Source organism: Aegilops tauschii, chromosome 4 (genome assembly GCF_002575655.3).
Source record: "Aegilops tauschii subsp. strangulata cultivar AL8/78 chromosome 4, Aet v6.0, whole genome shotgun sequence".
NCBI lineage: Eukaryota > Viridiplantae > Streptophyta > Magnoliopsida > Poales > Poaceae > Aegilops > Aegilops tauschii.
In genome coordinates, this window is record NC_053038.3 from 372,104,388 (window position 1) to 372,111,758 (window position 7,371).

Sequence of the window (7,371 nt, forward strand, 5' to 3'; positions counted from 1 at the left end):
TTATAGCTCGAGGACGAAAGGAAAAGAAAGAAGAAGTGTGATTTCCAAAGGAGAAAGGAGTTGGAACGGCGTCAAAAGGCTGCTTGCGTGCAACGAAGCGATGAGGATGTTGCTCAAGCTGCTAAAGGTGGAGGTGATGAAGGTGGTGACGCGGCCTTTTCAACTGTTGATGCTGGATCTCATGGAACTAACATGCCTGTCAAGACAAACCTGTTGCAGACTCGCTTGATGCAAGTGTTTACTCATGATGCAGTTAAGGAAAAGAAAGCTGTTTTGAAGAGGAAGATGTCAGATCCAAATCCTGATGGCACACAGAGGCGTAGCCCATGTGTGAAAGCTGGTTCCCAACCTGGTAATAGCAAAGCTGATGGAGATAGTGTTGCTGTGAAGATTGGTCCAAGCACACTTGGTGGCTCCCCTGTTCGTCGGAGTCCACGTGTTTTGTCAAATAAGAAGCCTTCTTCGTCTCCTCTTCCAGAGAGCTCTTTGTTGAAGGAAAATAAGAAGCGTAAAGTTGCTCCTGCGAAGGTGAACAGAGGTGTGAAGAAGCGTGCTCGTGTCGAAGCTGAAGATCCTGCATTTGAAGAAGATGATATCAAAGTTGATTCTGAAGATGAATATGCAGTGGTACGTGTTTGTACTGTATGTGACTTACTAGTTGTACTTGCACTGATTTAATTGTGTATGGGTTGGTATGCTGGCCAGGTGAGGGCTGGTTGTTGTTTGCATCAATTGAGGGTGGTACTGATGTTGTTTTAAGAGTTGAACTTGTGCAATTTTCTTCTTCTTGCCTTCATATGTTTGTTTTGTTTTTTATATTCATTTAATTAAGTTGTGCCTTCTTTATTTTCATTTACAGCCTGTTAGAGTTATGGGTCCGGTCAAGCCGGTGAGAGGCAATGACGGAAAAGTTGCTTTGGATGAAGGTGACTCACAGCGACTGAATTTAACTGTGTGATATTCATTGAGAGAGATTGATGCCTATGCTCGTTTGCTTGAGAGTCGCCATGTGGCTAGGCTTCATGCAGCTGGTTTTGGTTCTATCTTAAAGTGGAAGGTGAAGTCTAACATTTCCCGCCCTCTGATGGGAGTTTTGTACCTGAAGATAGATCCTGATACGATGACTCTTGACATGGGTGAGGCTAATAAGAAGCTTCGCATCACTAGCGATGGTATACATGAACTATTTGGGTTCCCTCGTGGTGGTCGTTCTGCACCAAGGCCATCAGAGGACGGATATGATGACGCTCTAATGAAGTTAAGATCGGAGCTTGACATTAGCAGGAACAGAGATATCAAGATGAAGGATTTGAGGGATAAGCTCAAGGTGTTTGTCAAGGATCCTAGCAAAGATGACCTTGCTCTCAAAGTGTTCTTCATTATTGTGTTTATGAACGTTGTATTGCCTGGTGCTGCCCCTCGTGTTTCCAGAGAGGCAGCAATGTTTGAGGATCTCGTCATTGAGGACATGGCTAATATGGATTATTGCCCGCTGATGGATGATGAGCTTAGAAGGGCTGTTGTCAGGTACCAAGATGGTGTTACCCTTGGGAAGGCAATCACAGGCTATGCTATAGGGAATGTACTAATGTACCTTGACTACCTTATCCGTGGCAAGATTCCAGATGTTGACATGCGAGTCCGCCGCATATGTTTCATGGATCAGGACAAGCTTTCCGATCTGGCTGATGCAGATTTGATAAGAAAAGGCAAAGCAGATCCAAAGACTTGGGTGTTTGGGAAGCTTCCGGTGAGTTTTATTTCTCTCGTGTCTTCCAGACCTTTTTTAGGCATATCTATTTTTGCTAGAGTGAACATGTGTACTGCAGAGTTACCTGTTTATATTTTGTCATTTCTTAAGCTTTGTGAGGTTTAGTATGAATTTTAGTACTGTTGTGTCATGTTTGGTTGAACTGAATCTCTTGTTCAACTGACCTGTTTGTAAATACTAACAAATTGGCACTGATAGTGAAAGATCCTTAGTATTGTGGATTTGAATCTGTTAATATAATGTTTATTTTTCCCTGTGTGTTGCATTGGTTAATTAACTCTTTTCCCTTGTTCGTAGTGGAAAACTCATGACGAAGTTGTCTTTTTCCGAGTGTATAAACGGCCAGTCCTGGAGATGCCGTCTCAGGTTCCCAAGATTTCATCTCTGCACGATGAGTTGAGAGATGGCCGTAGTGCTGAGGGTGTTGGTTATGTCCCCCTGGCCCTAGTAAGGCTAGTACTTCACAGAGGCAGGGTTTTGGTATTGATGTAGCTGTTTATGCGTTGGAGCGCGCTGAGCATATTCTTAGTAATGTGTGTTCTGAGCTGGAAAAGGTCCCAACTACAGTTGAGCGTCTGAGCTGTATCAATGGTATCCTCCCTGACGGTCATCAATTTAATGCTGAGGAAGCAGCGGACTATATTGAGATGGAGAGAATTTTAATTAGTGATATGCGTGATGGTGCTGCTCAACTAATTCAGAGCTCGGTTCCTCTGTTGAACAACATGAAGCATTTCAAAACTATGCAAGACTCTCGCTGCAAGCCATATGAAGAAAGTGCCAATGTTGTTATCAGGCATATTGAGCGGGATGAGGCTGTTGCCACTGACAGCAGGGCTAGTGATGGTACTGAGGCTAATGTTTCTGACCACCATACGGATGATGTTGGCTTGGAGTCCCCTGTTGTTGATGTGAGTCGGTCCTTGATGTTTGCATTTTTTACTATGTTGTTCTGCTGTCAGTATTGTAGTTGGACTTTCTCATGTTCATCTGTTTATTAAAAAATTTCATTCAGGAGACCAGTCATGATGTTGAGGCTGCTGTTGACTGTGGAATTAATGATCCATCTACTGATAAGAGCAAGGTTATTTTTATTTTTTATTGTGTGTATATATATTCTTGAATTTTCATGCGCACCACTGTGCCTTACATGTTCATTTTTCTATCCCACACCGTTAAGAATTTGTAGGTGATACCTACCTTTTGTTAGTGTAGTTTAACTCTTTGTGTGTTGTTGCTAATAATATCATTGTTTTTTGCTTCATTACTATGAATCAGGGTCCTGTTGTCGGTGGTGAGCCTTGATGTTCCTTTGAATGTTAGTAGCAGCAAGATCGGTGATGTTGCTGTGGATGCTGCTAAGGTTTGTTTTTCTGTGCTTGCATTAATTTTATATGCAGTTTTCGCTACTGTTTCTTTGTAGCTATAAAAGTTAGCCTGTGCACCTCTTGCTAGCTTTTTTAATTGTTAGTTTTGCTCATATTATTCACTTTCTGAATTTTTGTTTTTTCAGATGACTGATGTTGAGCGTGAGGCCGCCGTTAGTGTTGGAGATGATTCTTGTGGTGTTCCATTGAGCAGTGGGTGCGATGTTGGTAGCGAAGTTGCTGATGAGGATGTTCGTGCTGCCAGCATACTTGATGCCAAATCGTTTGGTGTTGGTATTGCTGAGAATGATAATCTTTCTGATTCTAAAGATTTGTCGCTGGAAAATTTCCCGCCTAGAGGGCTTGATTACGGTGATGCATCGCAAGACGCCGACGTGTCTAGCGTGGAGGAGGTGCCATCTGAGGATGATGATTTACTTCTGTCGATTTCTTCTGGCCCCTTGACGCAGGAGGCGCTCCTGTCGTCCCAGGATTTTCTTTCTTCAAACCCTGAAAGCGCAACCATATTTCTGTCCTCACAAGATCTTCTGTCGTCAAACCCCGAAACTACACGCATATTGCTGTCATCACAGGAACTCCCGTCGTCAAACGCTAAAGTGCAGGTAAGGACTTGTAAATGAGGCGTACTTCTCATTTATGGCATTTTGGACATGTTCACTTGTAGTGCTTGGACTTATTATTTTTTCTTCTTTTTCTGCAAGCAGAAGGTGCTAATGTTGCTAAGGTTGATTCATTTTTCTTCGCTGTTACGAGGTTGCGCACAAACCGTGGGAAACAGTTAGTTTGGGATGTTGCCCGTATCATTTTCGTCTCTTTTTCTTTCTCTCATATGACTATTGTTGTCATTGCAGTAGTTTTAATTCATGTCATCTTTGTGTTTTCCTAGTGAAAAGCCGATGTTTCGAAATAGCGAATGCGATGCCAGTGTTGGTTCTGTTGCTAAAGCGTTTGTCCCCACTGGCATGCTCAACTCAGACAGTGCTGACGTTGTTTTATATTCTCTACGTCAGAAGTACCGAGACACTGACAAGGTGATAGTTCCTAGATGCGTGACGGTCAGTATTTTGCTTTCTACATAGGATGACAAGTTATTTTGGAAATTTTCTAATTGTTGCTGTTCTTTTTGTACAACAGACCAAGATCCGTGATGGAAATATTGATGCCAATGTGCTACAGTGGTTCACGGGATCGGGGTCTGATGGTTTTGACCAAGTAGGTGACCTTCAACTTATTGTACTCATGAACTAGAACTGTCATGTTTTCTTGCAAGTTTGGGAGGTGGGAATGAACTTGAGTAGCCTGCTTTTTTCCGATGTACTTAGGAATGATGTGTGCTTCTTTTTTGAAGCTGCACTTATTGTCGCAAGGAAATTGAACTGATATGTTTGTTGCAAGTTTGGGCGGTGCATATAAACTTGAGTAGCATTTATTTTTTGTAGTGAGTTGCTTACTCAATTAGAACTTATGATTATCTGATTTGTTTGGACTTCTGAATTTCAATTTCCCTCTTATATTTATTGTTTTGGAGGCTGAATATTTTGTTTCATTCTGATTTGTTAAATTCATTTTTCCTCTGTGATTTTTTGTCAGCTTCTTTTCCCTACTTTTGATCCGCCGTCATTTGCGGCTGCCATGAAGCCTACCGAAGATCTGGGAATTGGTGCTTGATTGTTCTGAATTTGAGGTTCCGTCATTTCGAGTGTCTTGATTCACTCCGCGATGAAACCTGGAGTGATGCAGTTAGATTCTTAAGAACTATGACAGATAATATAAAGAAGCTTTGGAGGGAGTCCAGCGTAGACAGGGCCAAACCGTTCTCGCTGGCGCATATTGATGGTTTCTCTTGCGAGTTCGTGCGTGTGCCGCAGCAGCAAAACACGTGAGTATCCGTTTTAATGATTTTTATTAGTTGTTGAAAGGATCGATATAGTTGACTAGAGGGGGGGGGGTGAATAGGCAACTAACAATTTTTAGCTTTTCTTTACCAATTTAAACTTTGCATCAAAGTAGGTTGTCTAGATATGCAACTAGGTGAGCAACCTATATGATGCAACAACAACAAGTACACAAGCAAGCACGAGATGCAACACAATATAAGCTTGCACAAGTAGAGGTACGAGATAACCAAGAGTGGAGCCGGTGAAGACAAGGATGTGTTACCGAAGTTCCTTCCTTTTGAGGGGAAGTACGTCTCCGTTGGAGCGGTGTGGAGGCACAATGCTCCCCAAGAAGCCACTAGGGCCACCGTATTCTCCTCACGCCCTCACACAATGCGAGATGCCGTGATTCCACTATTGGTGCCCTTGAAGGTGGCGACTGGACCTTTACAAACAAGGTTGGGGCAATCTCCACAACTTAATTGGAGGCTCCCAACGACACCATGAAGCTTCACCACAATGGAATATGGCTCCGCGGTGACCTCAACCGTCTAGGGTGCTCAAACACCCAAGAGTAACAAGATCCGCAAGGGATTAGTGGGGGGAATCAAATTTCTCTTGGTGGAAGTGTAGATCGTGGCCTCCTCAACCAATCCCTAGAAAATCAACAAGTTTGATTGGCTAGAGAGAGATTGGGCGAAAATGGAGCTTAGAGCAACAATGGAGCTCGGGGGTGGAAGAGGTAGTCAACTAGGAGAAGAAGACTCCCTTTTTATAGTGAAAGAACAAATCCAACCGTTATCCACTAACTCAGCCTGCGACAAGCGGTACTACCGCGCCAGACAAGCGGTACTACCGCAAAGGCCCGCAGTACTACCGCATGGCTCTGCGTTACTACCGCTGGCGCGGCAGGAGCTGGACCAGCCCTGTTGCATTGAAGCAGAGAGCAGTAGAACCATTGGCACGGTACTACCGCTCCCCCTTGCAGTACTACTGTAGGGCAGGGTTAGTTTAAGCTGGGAAGGCACGGACATATAAAAATACATCCGTGGCTACTCCCGCTAAGTTTCGATCTATGCAAAAATCCGACATGGTACTACCGCGTAGGGCGCAGATGTAAAAAATTACATCCGCCCCTACTTCCGCTCGTGCTGCTAAGCCTGGCCTGAGGCCACGGTACTATCGCAAGCCTGGAGCGGTACTACCGCGTAGGGCGCGGATGTAAAAATTACATCCGCCCCTACTTCCGCTCGAGCAGCTGTGCCTGGCCTGAGGCCGCGGTACTACCGCGCCCAAGGGGCGGTACTACCATGAGCACCTGCGGTACTACCGCGCCCGAGGCCGGTACTACCGCTCCGAAGAGCACTACTACCGCATGCCCCAGTTCAGCAACACTAGGAGTCCTTCATTTTGCAGAGACACGGAGAAACGAAGGATGCTCCAAAGAGTCAAAGGAAAGGTGGTGCAGAAAAGAACAGACGTGTACGTGATGATTCCACCCAAACCTTTCCAACGCGAGCCCCCTCTTAATAGTACGGCTTTCCTATGACTCAAATCCATCGAAAAGAAACATAGAGAAACGCCGTCTTCAATGAGCTTTGAGGGGCACCAAATCGTCTTGTGCTTAGGCATGATATATCTGAAATGCTCAATGCACACGATTAGTTCGCAAAAGCATTGTCATCAATCACCAAAACTACTAAGGGATAAATATGCCCTTACAATCTCCCCCTTTTTGGTGGATTGATGACAATACGGGATTTGCACATAGGGATATAAAATGAAGCAAAGGCAAACCCAACATCTATAAAATATAGACGAGCTCCCCTAGATGTGTGCACTCTCGAGAAATGCTTTGGACTGCACGGCGCACATACTAGGATCAACACTCCCCCCATATTTTATAGACGGGGCATATCTTGCAATAAAATAACTAATACTAAGCAAGGAAGCAAGATAATAAATATGAGCATAGAGTAACAGGCACAAGATAGCATAAGCATGAAAGACAATAAGATACGCTAGAGTGCATATGTCTTACACCATATGATAGGAAAATACGACTCACAAGGACATGCCAAACCAAACCAAAGCAAACGAGGTCCAACAGAACGAAAACAAAGCGACAAAGCGAAATAACATGACACACGCCTCGCAAATCCTACACTCTCTCCCCTTTGGCATCGAGACACCAAAAAGGCAGAGAGGACACCTACGACACAGGTGGTGGCCCAAGCTGAAGTGATCACTCATCATGCTCCTTGTCGGACTCGGCAGCAGGGATGGGCTCCTCCTCAGATTCAGTCCACTGGTAGCCCTGCTTCGCCATCCATTC